The following is a 16135-nucleotide window of genomic DNA, read 5'->3' as shown; positions in this document are numbered from 1 at the left end:
CTTCAAAGCCCTGGATACCAGATAACGCTACAACTGTGTCACAGAACAAAAAAAGAATAAGACAGGATATCTCTCTTCATGCCAGTAAGCATCCAAGCCACATTCTCTTTGCATCTGAGTTTTATAATGGATGTTCTTAACTTACTTTATATACTGAAGATGTGTTTTTAAGGTAAACTTAACATTGATATGGAAAAAACCCAACATAGAAATGCTCTTAAGACCATTTATGCTTTAAATAGCCAGACAGCAGCACATAAAATTGTAATTCACCAGCTTGTTCTCTCCCACAAATATTTTAAAAATTCTTTGGGAATGACTGTATAGGAACCCAGGCTCCCTCACCATGAAAGGTGCTCCACACACTCCTCCGCTGCATATTAAGACGTTGCTTCTCAGCTAATTTCTACCGTGCAGTGTTTATGCATTCCATTTTCAGAACCTAAGTGTCTTACTGATTACATCAGCATAGGAAAAGTAAATACAGCTTAGATTTGGCAAAAATGTTAGTGCCTCTTAATGCTCTATCCATACAATGGCTGCCAGATTCCCTTTCTTTCCTCGTTTCTTGCTTTGTTAGCTACTGGCAGTTTTTTCTAGTCAGTAGTATCTCACTCTTACTCATTAGGCTGTGCAGTAGTCAAGCCCAGAGCAGTGAGTCAGCCACCAGCACCATTCAGCATTACATCGATTAACAACAGTTTACTATGTGGAACAATCATAAAGAATTTGGTTTAGCAGGAAGCTGAGGGCAGGACAGGTCTAGCAGCCAACGTGTATGATGTCATTCAGTCTGACTAGGTTCTTTGAGGAACATCACGTGGACCTGCTGCTTTCATCAGTGCCTTCTATGAGACAACTGAGCAATACCTCCCTTGCTGTATGTAGCAGAAAATAGGGATAAGTGGAAAGCTGATCTGTGCCACAGAGTCCTTTTAAAGTATGTTTTATCGACAGCTTTAGAAGTGAAAATTGAAAAGTACATTTACATTTAAAAGTACTTACGGGTCGTTATCTAGATAAACGTAAATAAGTTGAGTTTAAATTGAAAAGAGGACAAAATAAAGGCATTTGAAAAGAGAAGCACTGACAAACACAATTTCAGGCTTGGGGAGAATGTAGTTTGCCTAATAATACTGCCACATCTATAAAGCAGAAAGCCAGCAGTCAGGGTGAGAACTAATTTGTTCAAGCACAACCGTTACTATCTATGAAGTATCACCTGAACGCGTTACTTAATACCTAGCACGGGTGGCTTCAGCCTCACATGCATTTGCATTAATACATTCCCCTGTCATGCCCCTCTGTTACTCTTTGTAACAGCTTACAGCACACCAGTTGCTAAGCTCCCACACAAATCCTACTGATATTAATCGGAATTGAGCTTCTCCAGCAACTCGCAAGGTATAGTCCAACTGGCAAAGCTCTACCCTTAGTCTTTCTGGCAGGTGGAAAGCATATTTTCCTTGACTCATCTGTCCTATCCCTCAGAAAGAATGAGGATGTTCACCAGAGGCCAAGCTCCTCTGTTCCCACGTGGCTCTGTGCCCCACACACTGCTGGTCCAGCAAACACTGGAGGTGGGGGGTCCCTCTAGCTTGCGCTGGGGTTTTCCGTTTCTTTTTTTCAGACTGCAGTAGCCTGTATTTGCCCCATGCTTTGGGTGGATCTGCTTACTCTCGAAGGCCTGGACAAAGCAGGCAACAGCCTCTGCAGCCGTCGGCCCCAGGGTAGCCAACTGACGGAAGCTGGGCTGCCCAGTATGGCCAAAGCCCTGGTGCTGCAAGGACGCTGTGCTCTGGCTGGAGCAGGGGCTGGGGGGCGTGGGGCCAGCTGCTCCTGAGGGGAGGGCTGTGCTGCAGGCGATGAGAAGAGTGAAGCTCTCGGCAGCTGCTGCCTATGTCTTCCCATCCTCTCTAGCTGGAGCTCCGGGGCTCTTGGCTTGATTATTCACTGCTTGTTTGTCCTACCCATGGAAGCTTCCTGCCCTCCACTGCATCTGTACCAGGAATGACCTTGGCCCCATGTCCTGGAAAGCAGCAAAATTCAATTCAGAGAGGCCTTGAGCCAGCTCATTTTAGAGCCCCACCATTTCACTGTCCTGAATTTCCCAGCTTTCTCTGTCACAGCATTCTGGATCCCTATGGAATTGCTCTATATGGGCTTCCATGGTGGACGGAAGTAGCAGGAGCATGCAGGCAGATGTGCCTTGACCTGGTTTGACAGAGGCCTGTAAGCATCAAACCCCACCAAAGCACAAGGAAATAAAGATAAGCAAAGGGGAGGACTTTTTACTAGTGAAGAAGATCAGAATAAAAATTAAGTAGTATGAGATTAAAAGGCCTTTGTAAGTCCACTCTGTTAAGAAAAAAGCTCAAGCTTTCTCCTGAAGGGCTAAGTCACCTTTAATAAAATAATAGTACAATAATTTATTACTAGAAAACTTGCCAATGGGTTTTAAGGCCTCTTACAATCTCTAACAATGTACGTGGTTTACATACTCAAGATAAAATAGCACATAGTTTTTCTTTCTGAATCAGTTCAGGGAAGAAGACTTTAATGAACTTGATGTCAGGTTCTGGGAGAAAAAGCCTGACAGCGCTCTTTTAAAAGTCGAGTGTTACAAAACACTGCAGTCACACTAAGATGAAGATAACACTAATATTAAAATGCACAGAAATCCTTTCATATTTTTCTCATTTTATTATGCACCTCCCCAATAAAAACCCACTTTGCCTGTTAACAGAGTGGGTAGGGTAGATGAAATAATACACTTTCAGGCAAGAGAAACATTTTGTTCAAGTCCATATGTATCTGTAAGTATTACTTGACTTGGTTTTGTATTATCTGAGAAGCTTAACAAATCCAGTCATTTGTAAAAATGATTACACTACTGCAAATCACAATGTACAGACAGCAATAGCAGTAATCGCTTGGGAGAGATAACGACAACAATACTGTTTAAACTACTGGTGAGTAGTGCTTGTGTAAGTGCACACAATTTATAACCTACGAGATCACAAATATTAAGAACAGGACACCGCTTTCTCTTACACTGCAGCCTAAAATAAATAATCTCTACCTAAAAATGGTGGTACCAGTGGACTAGACAATAAGTTGATTTTGGGGCTGGCTGTGGTTACTGTTTGACAGCGTCTTTTCCTCTGGCCAAGAACTCTCACTGGCTGCTTGCTTGCTGACTGTTGTGGCTCTGTTAAGGTTGTGCTCTGTGGTGAACTTGCCACCAGCTGCCACGAGGAGATACAAGGACTCCCTGAAACAACACCTCAGTTTTGGCGGTATTGACTGCCATCAATGGTCCTCTCTGGCCTCCAGTCGGGAGACGTGGAGACACACTATCCATAAAGCTGCTGCCTCCTTTGAGAACGCACGTAGAATTAGTCTTGAGGAGAAAAGACAACGCAGAAAGAACCATGCCTCACCAATACCACCTAAGGAGACTTTCTGCTGTGCCTTTTGCAACCGGAATTGCCTATCCCGCATCGGCCTTTTTAGCCATCAGCGCGCTTGTAGCAAGTGTGGGTAGAGCCCTTCCCATATCTTCATTCGCAAAGCCTAGCCATGATGACAGTGACTTGACTCTGGTACACCCAGCACAGCACTTCAGGAAACTGCAACTGGTTCATGGCCTATCTGAAGTCTTCTCCCATGTCCCAAACCTGGGACACAAAAATTACTTTTCTCTCAAGTGAAATTGTTTACAAGCCACTAACCACACTCACAGCACATGTGACCAGTGCCATTTCTCTGCAAGAAATGCAAAACATAGTTTGTGTTAAAGCAGAATAGGTTCCCCTCGTGTGTGTATTTCTGTTTCAGCATTGGGCATGCACAAGTTCTCAGCATTAGGTTTTGGAATTTCTGAAGAGAGCTGCTTACCCATGCATGGGAAAAAAGCGCTTCCTGCCTCATCCTATCAAAATAAATTGTTATTGGTGCACATTCAGTGCCTCCGTATAGATCTGATAAATCTACAGCAATGAACCCTAATGAGCATAGAGGCAGGCCTGGTCTGCTTGGTCAATACTTGGTGGGCATTGGCCACTGGGTAAATGAGGGTAATAGAGAATGTTTGAATTTTAGCTGTGATCCCACTTTTATCCTGAGGGAACAGCAGATTTAAAAGACAGTTTCTCTTGATTCTCTTCTTCCAGGAGGAGATGTCTCTATAAAAGGACACCATAAACACACACACATTGACCATATACTGTGTGTCAGGCCATTAGTTTCATGACTAATAATCAAGATGATGTAAGAGGGGACAGAATTAAGGATCAGTTGTGCTGATAGCCACAGCACAAGTTTCAGTGAACAAAGGCGAGATGTAGGGAGTTGTTAGTTCAGCTCAGCTCTGTCTTGCCTTGACAGACCCTTTACTGTGATGACCCAAGGGGGTCTGTGGAAAATGACCCAGTCCTGAGTCATCGCAGAATGAAACAGCAGACAAAGGACCGCAACCTGAATAGAACCAAACCCCAGATAACAAACATTTTGCCCTGAGTCTCATATTCAACCACTATCTACTATTGAGATGTGTTAAATTTGGCTGAGTAAATCATAAGTTAATCTGGCTAAGTATCAAGATATATTAATTTGGCTGAGTCACCAGTGGGTGTGCTAGTTATCACACACTTAACGAGGGGCATCCAGGAGAGATAAGGGAAAATCTCATCATACCACAAGACAAACATTCTAGATAGTCCAAGTCCCATGAGGCATGCCTCTGCCCCCGCCCCCATCCAATCCTTACAGTATAAAAACTAAGATTTTGGGCAGAATTTTGGGGAAGAGAATTTTTTCCAACCATACAGCGGGACTGCAGGAGATTCTTCCCCCCCCTTATTCGAGATGTCAGATAAGGACATCTTCCCTGGGATTGAGAACCCTTGCCTGAGAGAGGGTAAGTGACTAAGACACGTATGGCATACTTTAGGATTGCTATTGTTACTAACTTGTGCACTTCTTAAATCTGTACTGGTACATTTTCCCTGGGAATCACCTGAGCTCTATAATAGTGTGTCTTGTGTACTGTTGTGTTGTTGTTTCCTTCTCTAATTGCAATAGTGCATTCTTCTATTGTATCCATAACACCTGCATTGTGACATATTAGACCCGTTAAGTGTAGTTCTAATAAACTGATAGTTTGAACCTTGCAGTAAAGTCCGTGTATTGGACCTGTGAGCGAAGTTCAAACAGATCTCTAGCTAGCTAGAACCTTACAGTGCAGTTTCTTCGTCACAGCTCTCTATTGGCTTATGGGAATGCACTGCCCAGGGAAGTGGTGAAGTCACCGTCCCTGGAGGCGTTTAAGGAGAGGCTGGATGTGGCACTTAGTGCCATGGTCTGGCTGATGTGGTGGTGTTGGGTCATAGGCTGGACTTGATGATCTCAGAGGTCTTTTCCAGCCTCAACAAATCTGTGATTCTGTGAATCAGTAATTTAAATGCAGTTAACCCCTGCATGCCCACAGAAGGGTGTAAAGGAGTGACCCCACCCACACATAGAAGTGCTCCTGTGGTCTGAACTCCACCCAAATTAGAGAAGTTAATTGTGTGAAGCATTCAGGATATGGCTGCTTATCGAGACAGCGGAGGGCTGGCTGCACCATGCACACCTGCCCTGTCCCATGTCTGCAGCTGCGTCCTTCACCATGTGGCTAGGCAAGCATGGTGGAGATGAACACATGCAGTCAATCTCATGGTGGGAGTTTGCCTTCCAACTCAGGACCAGGATGCAGGCATCCACTTTGAAACAACTGGAAAACTGCCAGCAGCCTCTAGCAGTGTGCCTGAATAGCAGTTCTTGTATGGAGGACAAGAGAGGCAGTGTGGGCTCTGATAATAACCTTAAAACCTTAATAGAGAGAAAATCTCAGTAATTTCAACAAGAGCTGGATTTAGACTAAGGTGAGAGGACTGGGTCTGTAGAAGCAATTGCCCTGACAATATAAGGATATGCTGAAGAGAAATAATTTATAAAACACTCTGTGGGTGATTCTTAATCCTCCGAAATAACACATAATGGCATTACGGTGGTTTTATATTTGGAATAAAAAACATAAATAGAGCATAACTCACTACTTCAAGTCTTGCCTTTCTGGAAGGTATGTCATAGCTGGTAATGTGGACTCAATGGCTGCCATCAGTCTTGTGCAAAAGTGACAGGAGCTCATTCGCCCAGCCCTCGTTCTCCTCATCTTAAACGGGCTTTTGTTGCTCAAGCTGATAGTGAAACACAATCAACCAAATATTTTTGGCCTCTAACAACCAAGAATTTGTTTGTCATGCTTCATCTCCTGTACCAGGCTGTACAAAATCAGAGAGCTAAGAAACAAGTACCAGCAACCCCTTCACAGTGTTAGTGAGCCCTTCCCGTGAGCCTTGCAAATTACTACCACTACTTCAGTGAAGTATGATGTTCTGTGTCAGCACCCAGGTTTGGCCCCAGGCTTCCTGAACCCTTGGGAAGTGGCACGTTGAGCCCCACTGTGAAACACCCACTGCAAACAGCAGCTGTCTCCTCATTCTTATAATTTGCCAAATACTGATTTGGAAGCCAAACTCTCTGCGGACCTTGAGATGTCCTTCTGAAGGCTCACAGTGGGACAGAAAGTGCAAAAGCCATTCTTCCTGTACATTTCCTGTTGGCAATGCCACTGGGACATGGAGACCCCTCTGGAGCCCTTGGGCAGCAACTCTCACCCCAAAGTGTGTTTATATCTTTAATAAAAAATACTCACATGGAGGATTTTTGGAACAAGCAGCGGAATCCTGCTAGTCCACCTTTCACACTCAAGCTCTGCTCGCTATGCTTAACAGCCTCTTGAGTAACCCCTTCAATTCCACGAATCATGGGAATTGCACCCACTGCAAAACAGTTACACAGCCCTGGTAGTTTGGGTACTCTGGAGAATGGGAGAGGTGCTTTGAGTCTGTGAGGTGAAAGAGGAGATTGAGCCCATATCAAAGGACTGGGGGGTAAGCACCCTCACACCCTGGGTGATTAGATAAGAAGAGCAGGAAGTGCAGCAGCATTCCTGTACCGGCTGTATTTCAGACAAAAGCAATACCCTACAAGAGCTTTCCTCCAGACCGTGATCCAGAAGACCACTGCATCTGCTGCTGCAAGACAGAGCGTGGGCAGGAGGCTGGCACCGAGCTGCTCTGCTCTGCTGAGGCTGACACATCTCTGGGCATGTTCAAAGGCAGAGCTTCAGATGTTTGAGTAACCATCCAGGATCAAGTCAGCAGCTGTGCAAAGAAAGACACAGAGGACTGCAGGTTTGGACACAGACTCTCTAAACTCAGTCCAGATCTTTTTTTTGGGATCTGCTCCTCTCTGAAGACTTGGGAATGAGCCTTAACCAACTCGGCAGATTTTGAATTGATGCCTGTATCATCCAACTAGCTCACATGACATGCACTTCTTGTCACCAGGAAGTGCCTGAGATTGCTCCCAGCGTTGGATCTGAAGTTGTGAAGCATGAGCATTAGAAGAGAAAAAAAAAAATAATCAAGGGCTGACAGAGGGCCTCCTGTCATCCTTCCAGAACTTCTCTGCCTTTCAGACCACATCTCTATTACCCTCACAACCTATTTACCTCCAGCTTTTCCAGATTTGTAAAAGACATTAAAAACCCTGTCCTACAGCATACATTTCTAAGAAGTTCTCCAAAACCATAACCAGAATCCAGCAGTAACAGATGTCTTAGAAGTCCTCTTTTGCACTTCTGTATCACTGTGAGTGGCAAAGTGGCCTCTGTGGGAAGAGGTTCAGGGGCTGTAGGATGAGTAAGAGTTACAGATGCAGTTTCGTGACTCCCTAAAAATGAGTATTTGAAGTAACAGCTTGCTTTTTGGGTCATGCAGAAGGAGAGGCTATATTTTGTCCTAAATAGCACACACAGGTTTGATCAAGTAGCTATTATATCTGAGCCACTAAGAAATAATCTCCAAGACATAATTAGCAACAGCACCTTCCCTGGGAGATGTGATTTCCTCCACCTCCCACTTCCCCTCCCTGCTCCAAAAAAAAAAAATCAACAATCAACCAACCCAAATCCCTCAAACCACCACAGCCCTGTGATAACTTGTCTTAAAAATAACTGAAAAATAAATGACCAAGTTACATAAAATCAGTAGAATTTACCTGCGGGTTTGCAGAAACTGCTTACTGAAAACAGAAAAGAAGCACCAGGAGAAGAAAAATCCCAAGTAGAAAAGCAAGAAGAAAAGCTAAAACTACAAAAGGAAAGCTAATGGCCCATGTTGGGCCATTAGCCAAAGGCAGCCTTCTGCAAAGGGTGGGCCAAGGCCAGAATTAGTCTGTATAGTAGTCTTTCTGTCAAAAGGGTCATTGAAGCAAAGCTTAATATGGAAAGAGTTCACCAGAAAATCAAATAAGGCTTGCTATGGAGCCAGCCAGCTGTCCTAATACACAAAATGTTTTCCCTCAGCAAGTGTATTTCTGTTTCTCAAACTGTATGGCTACCCAAGGTTCACAGCTACCACCTTGGAAACTTCAAACAGCTTATGTAAATGAAAAAGACACATGCACACGCCTTCCAGATTTCACTCAAGCAGGCACATGGGCATTTCCCCTGTTCTTAATACCATCTCTTTCCTGCCAATCTGTCTAGATTAGTGATAGTTGTCACACTGTAATTCTGTACAAACCCCAAGTGTAAATATACATAAAACCCCTTAATGTAAATATATGCATGGGAAAGATTTTGCCAGAAACTTAGAGTGAATGAGCACTTCAGGCTTATCTCTGGGTAATTGCTTCCATTTGCTTAAGCTAACATGAATTCTTATCCAGACAAGCCCACATCCAGGGCCATGCTGCGGGCAGGTACTGACATCCACGCCTTGGACACAGGCTCCTGGAGGGAGCAGCACTGGGGCCAGCAGGGTGATCGCTGGCACAAGAGTGCTGGAGTTTACTGGGAGATTATTTTTCTTGGCTCAGACTTTATATACATCTCTATACCAAACATTGACTGGCACTTGTGCATTTTGAATGGTATAAAAATAGCACAACTGGAAAAACTATTGTACCTGCATATGCATGGGGGTGCACCTTATAAATAATTTATTGTAGTTAAGCAAAAGCTAGTGGACAAACTTTGGGTTTGTTTGCTAAAATATAAAACTTGAAATTGTTAATAAGCCACTAAGAGCTATTCAGCACTTTGTCCATTACAGGAAATCTTGCCAGGACGGTCAAGTAGTTTATAGCCATCTCAGATATCTGGGGAAGAAATGGGTCTAATGTTTTTGAAGTTTCATGGGGTTTTGAGAAATCCAGACATCTGCATTTTAATCTTTGGAAAATCCTGAGATCAGCAAGACTATGGTCTGCAGGATTTAACCACAAGTTGGACCCACCTCTTAGCAAGTCTAAAAGTCTTATGCTTGCCATGAAAAAAACCAAGCAAACAAGTACCTCTCCTTTTTTTTTATACGTACATAATGATGGAGTTTGTGTTGTAAAACATTTGTGTTTCAGTGACACAATAAGACTATGATAATTCATGATTTCTGTATAACCAACTTAACGAGATGTGTCTCGATTTAGATAATGGCAGGTTCTCACCTGCTTCTTTGTAGTATGTTTACTGCAGCTGTGTGCTGTGGATCAGCAACACAAAAAGGAGTAAGAGCAGCTCTGGGGCAATCTTCAAAGGCTTTCAAAGTGCTCTTCCTGCCTTTTAGATAGTACTGTTACCCAGCTACCATCACCTCTACCCTTCACATGGGGGAATTCTTTTTTAAACACAGGATATGAGGTTCGACCAAGAGGAGCCATGTGTGCAGACCAGCACTTTTTGCTGGTAAGAACGCTTTTAAATTTTAATTTTTCCTCTCTCGTTGCTTGTCCTTTCCTATTTGCTGTTTGCAGTTCAGAAAAGACCTGACTGCAAGTCCAACACTTCATGGTATTTGAGATTTTGAGTTGAGTGGGACATTGAAATAGCCCCAATGTTGTCAGCAGAGACCTCAAACTAAAAATGTAGTAACACAATGATGTAAAATCAGTCATGTCAAGTGCTCAGATTTATACATCCCTTCATACGTATTAATCTACACCACCTTAACTGTTTAACACATTTCCGGTATTTACTTTGGCTTCTGATATTCTCTGTTAATCAAGCCTTATTTTTCCGTGACACAATCAGCTATTCTGAACTTTTCTAGAAGCTGATTTGACACACTCTCACTTGGAAAATATAATAAAGTATGTGTGCACACCCAGTGCAATATCTACAGTAATTAGACTCACTGCTCATTAAAATGTGAAATTAGGTGGATTGTGCTGTATAGTGCATCAGTGCTGCAGCAGCACCGCATTGCTCCATAAACAAGAGGAAAATAAATACATTAAAGCCATTTATAGCACTTGTCCCCAACAAGGACACTAATTCCAGGTATTTGGAACAAAGAACACAGTGTATTATACTCTTTCTTCATCTTTCTGCTTCTAGACTGGACAAATCAACATTATTTTCTTGCTGTAAACCTCTCAAGACATCATGGTTAAGAATGTTTTTCTGAATAGTCTAAAGTAGCAATCAGCCAGCTACTGAGCTTTGGAGGAAGGAGATGGCATCTCCATTCATACACGGAGAAAACAAGTTATCCTTCAGGGAGCCAAGCTGGGTGAAGTACTGCAAATCCTTCTCCCTTCCACCCCCAGCCAGCGTAGCTCCTTAAAGCCACTATTTCACACACACCACGTTAGTGATCTCGGATGAAAAGACTCAGATGCTTCTTCACTGTGCTAGACAGGTAGAGAGGCATGTCATCCCTCTCCCCCACTGCTCCACACAGGGGGAACACAAGGGCCAGTCCCTGTCTCAGTCCAGTCCCAGCATAGTACTGTGTGGCAGAGTTGCCTAAAACTATAGTGGTGTGAACCTCTCCACAGAAGAAATGTGTGTGCTCAGCTAAGAGGGAGAAATACAGAAAGACCGTCTTTTGACTGTCATTCAATCTGTAACGTATTTCTATAGAGAAAAATCTCTTTTATTATATTCACCATTGTATTTTAAAACTTTTTTTTCCCCATGGTGGCCAAGTTTTAGTCGTGCAAAGCTTTAGTTAGTTTCTGAGAAAAGAAGCAGAGGTTTGGTGGGGAAGGGGGAAGAGCTGAGAAAATAACTTTTTAATTTTGCAATCAGCTCGTGCGGGACTGTCCGCCAAACCCACCCCAAGCCAAGCAGCTGGGAAGCCCAGGGGCTGAATCAGCGGTGTAACACGTCTCTCTGAACTTCCCAGGACACACAGATGCTGTGCTTGATATCTGCCAGACAGATAAGTTTCCGGGGAAAAACTGCCTCCCTCTCTACCCCCTGCTTCCGTGCGTGCATGTCTCCTGCCGTCAAACACAGGAACGAGCCATCTGCTGCCATTAGCTCACAGGAGCAAATGCCTACATCCGAGCCGGTCACAGCCTGTGCTCTGCGCAGCACTATCCGCTTTCCGCTCCAAGCCGTGACGCACCGCGACATTCCCCTCTGGCCGGGGACTCCAGGAAGCTGGAGCTGTTTGACTTGGACGTGGGCACGGTGACACAGACACAGGTGGCTCCATCTATTGCGACACGGGGTCAAGCCTGCTGCAAAGGGCCCTGCTTTCCCCGGTTGTTTCTCTAGGGAGCAGGAAACAGGGCAAAAAAGGAGGCCTCTCGATGGAATTAAATTAAAGTTCACTCTGTGAGTACCTGTGCAGCTTCCTGGCATTTCTCGATAAACCAGCCCAGGCCCCAGCAGTAGGGAGAGGCAAAATCTTGCTTCTGTACCACATTTGGGGAAAATCATGACCCAGACTTGGAAGCTGCTTTGTGGCTAACATGCATTTCCACTGCAGACTTGGCCAAAATCCCACTCCCAGATGACTCCAGTTGCACGACCTTGGGTCTGGGACAGAGCTGGACACATACCTGTCCCTTTCAGTAGGAAGCTGCTTCTGAAGCAGCTGTCTGAAAGATGTGCTCTCTAGGATGTGGGAAATCTCAGGATGCATGCAGTTTTGATTTCAAACCCCTTTTCCTCAGCTTTTTTTCTCATTTCTTGTTGATTTTTAGTGTAACACCCATTTTAATGTGCTTGCAGCCATCTTTTACCTGGTGGCATTTTGATCCAGTGGGAGAAAGAGTCAAAATTTTAAATGTATTTGAGGGAAAAATAAAAACCGAGAGTCAAGCTTTTTCTTAATGACAGGGGCTCTCCTTCCTTTTCTGGACAGTCTAAACGTGCCTCGTTGCCATTAATCATTTTACCCTGGCCTGTGGCAAGTAATCTACTGGCTGACTTGGCCAGCATGTCAGACCTTGCTCTTAACACCGACTCTGCAGCGACAGTACCATTTGATTAGGATGCAAGAGGGAGATGCTCCAACTAATGATGGCGAATGATGCATGAGAAGGTGTATCTCAGAGAGGGAAGCAAGAAGTGCAGTTCTTCCCAGTGGAAAGCAGGGGAAGTGAGGCTGCAGAGCTCAACTTTGGTGGTCACCTCCCCTTTCCATCTGCAGAATTCGTGGCCAACACGAGTGATGATTCACAACTTGGAGCCTCGGTTCCCCTCACTCTCTCTCTTTTTTTCATCACTGGTCTGAGAATGGAAAGGCTTCCCACATGATCTCTGAGCCAAATCCTGCTGGAACTGCAGTTGTCTCGTGGTGCTTTCATCCCAAATAGCTCAGCTGCTATGCTGGCTTCTGCAGTTAAGAACTGCTTAAATTTTCTGCTGCCACAATAAAATAGGCACAGTGAATCTGGGACTGGGAGCAGGACTATGGCATGAGGAACAGAAAGCCTAATATTGCACAATTTGTTCCCATCTCTGCTAAAGGTTTCATCTGCAATGCTCCTCTGGAGTTGGCCAGTGGTGTTTCCCAGGGATCAGCAGCGGGTTCAGTTTTGTTCCCTATCTTCGTCAATGACCTAGATGAGGAGATAGAGTGTACCCTCAGCAAGTTTGCTGATGACAGAAAACTGGGAGAGGTGGCTGACACATCGGAAGGCTGTGCTGCTATCCAATGAGACCTGGACAGACTGGAGAGCTGGGCAAAAGTGAACCTCATGAAGTTCGATAAGGACAAGTGTAGAGTCCTGCATCTGGGGAGGAATAACACCAGGCACCAGCACAGATTAGGGGATGTCCTGCTGGAAAGCAGCCCCATGGAGAAAGACCTCGGAGTCTTAGTGGACAGTGAGTTGTCCACGGGACAGCAATGTGCCCTTGTGGCCAAGAGGGCCAATGGGACCCTGGGGTGCATTAAGAAAACTGTGTCCGGCAGGTCTAGGGAAGTTCTCCTCCCCCTCTACTCTGCCCTAGTGAGACCACACCTGTGTCCAGTTTTGGGCTCACCAATTCAAGAGAGACAGAGACCTACTGGAGACAGTCCAACGGGGAGCTACAAGGTTGATTAAGGGACATGAACATCTCTCCCATGAAGAGAGACGGAGAGAACTGGGGCTGTTTAGTCTTGAAAAAAGAAGGCTGAGACGGGATCTTATTAATGTATAAAAATATCTGAGAGGTGAGTGTCAAGAAGAAGGGGCCAGTCTCTTTTCAGTAGTGCCCAGTCATAGGACAAGGAATAATGACTGTAAGATAGAACATACGAAGTTCCACCTCAACATGAGGAAAAGCTTTTTCACTGTGAGGGTGACAGAGCCCTGGCACAGGCTGCCCAGAGAGGTTGTGGAGTCTCCTTCTCTGGAGACTTTCAAAACTCACCTGGACATGTTCCTGTGTGGCTGCCCTAGGTGATCCTGCTCTCGCAGGGGGCTTGGACTAGATGATCTCTAGAGGTCCCTTCCAATCCCTAACATTCTGTGATTCGATGGAGTTAGAACAAATTCACTGCAAAATATTCAGTAAGACTAATTTGTTGTACTTGATACTTCTTCTGATCACAAATGGATAACATTTTTACATTTTTTTCTTACAACCACGTATTGAAGAGTTTCAATAAAAGCATTTTTTGCCTATGAGTTGCTGAATGGTACCAAGATCTCCAAGCATTTTTGTTCACGGTTCAACTACAATATGTGACTGATTACCCATGTTAAACAATATGGTTTCTATTCCATAAACAAAATTCTTACAGAGGCCAGGACTATCTGGAAAAAATCAAAAAGGCATTGAAAGGCGATATAGGGAGAGAGGCAAACTCAGAAAATTTAGCAATCTTCTCTTCTTTTGCAGAAGGAAGTACCTCATCTAAGGCTGTACATGTGCAGTACAGACTATAAAAAGCCTGCATTCCTTCTGCACTTGCAGAGGCACCTGTCTAGATGATGCTTTAGTCAGCAAGTCCTGCCTTGTGCATATATACTTCTAGGTTTTTATTGCAAAAAGTGTGGACAGGTCTCAGTTTACTGCTTTCAAATCTAAATGCCAGCTTGAAGGTTCACAGAGATGCTTACTCTGATATGGCACATACCACATTTTATTTCGCATATTTACTGGTTCCGTGAACGGGTCATGTCTGCTTTATACCACGGTGTGGCTGTCTAAGTGCAGCACTCCCGGCGTGTAAAGGGCACAAGACGGTCCAGAAGCCTGTGAATCTTCCTGGGAAGTCTGAGCCTCACCTAGGTAAAAGTCTTCCACTACTGCCCACTTTTTGCCACCATAAAAAAACCCCAATGAGAAGCAATTGTGGCCCTTTGATGCCGTGCCCAGAGAGAAGTCTCCAAAGCGCTGAGAAACCCAAACAGGGGCCCTGTGCCAGGCACACTGTTTTCTCCTAAGGTTTCTGTCCTCCACGTTTTGCTACTGAAGAATGTGTGTTTAATGCTTGAGAGAGAGGAGACATACCACATACTTGTAGGTAGAAGACCCCTCTTTTTCTGTTCTACCACTGCAACTCCTTCTCCTGCTTTTGTACACGCCAGTACTCAGGCTAACAAGTTTTAAAACACATTTTTAAGAAGTACACACTAGATAGCAAGATCAACATCCAAACTCAAGCATTAGCAATGTCAATGAACTAAAGTGTCAGCCTCTTCCAAAACCCTTATCAAAACAAACTGCTTGCTGTCTGTGCCTTGAGGCAACTTTATATTTCATTTTGTAATACAAGCTCTGCGACTTCTCATGCTAGAGGCTGCCTAGGATATTTAAACTCACAGCTTCCGTTACTGTGTTATGTCTAAAACCATCAGTCAACAAAACAAAACAAAAAAAAAATAAAGGAAAAAAAGTACCTGTATTTTTAATGTGAAAACCTTCACTTGGCATTTACAGCTGGTGAATATGTTGTTTCTTAACCTTGATGTAATATAACTACTCTGCTTTCACGCAGATAAGACACAGGATCTGCAGCATATACATAAACATCTAGCACTGCTGTATGGGTAAAGTGTTTAACTTCACAGAACACATAAGAAGCAGTTCATTTTAATATAACTCCTAGAAACACAGCACTGTCATTACTGGTCTTTAATGGTAGCTGGCTCTGAGCACTGACTATCTATACTGTGTAAGCACAGTGAGTACAGATAATGTTTAAAAGCCCATGTTTCCTTTATTTATACTTGCATAAGCATACTTTAAAAATTTATATTGGCCTCTTACTTTAGCCACTCTTAACTTTATATTTTTTATAGTGAAAACATATTTCCACTTCTAATATATTATTTTCCTCAAAATTTACAGGTTGCTGCAGAACTTAAGCAATAAGGATGATACATGCGACCTCTCAGAAAGTGAGGCAAATAAAAAACAAATGAGAAAATATGCAGTGCAGAGAGTCAAGTACTGAAAAACAGAGCCTTGCCAAACCTCCACTTACGTAACCAGCTGTTTGAGAGCACTTCATATGTTGAAAAGAGATCGAATAACAAAAGCTGAATCCTGGCTGCCTGTGCTGCTTATACAGGTAATCTTCTGAGGGGGGCTCAGATGATTTAAATACTGTGTTACATAACTGCAACCGGAAGGTTAAACATTTTATGTGGGTTTCAAATCCTCCATCACAACCTCTACAACGTTCTAAATGGTTTCTCAGATAAATCATGTGGTCATGCTAGAATATTATATCATGAAAAATTACACATTTTAAATAAGGATTTAGTTAAAAACTCAAACAAAATCTCT

The sequence above is a fragment of the Apaloderma vittatum genome, unplaced genomic scaffold, assembly GCF_000703405.1.
Source record: "Apaloderma vittatum isolate BGI_N311 unplaced genomic scaffold, ASM70340v1 scaffold252, whole genome shotgun sequence".
Lineage (NCBI taxonomy): Eukaryota > Metazoa > Chordata > Aves > Trogoniformes > Trogonidae > Apaloderma > Apaloderma vittatum.
This window is presented reverse-complemented; position numbering follows the sequence as displayed.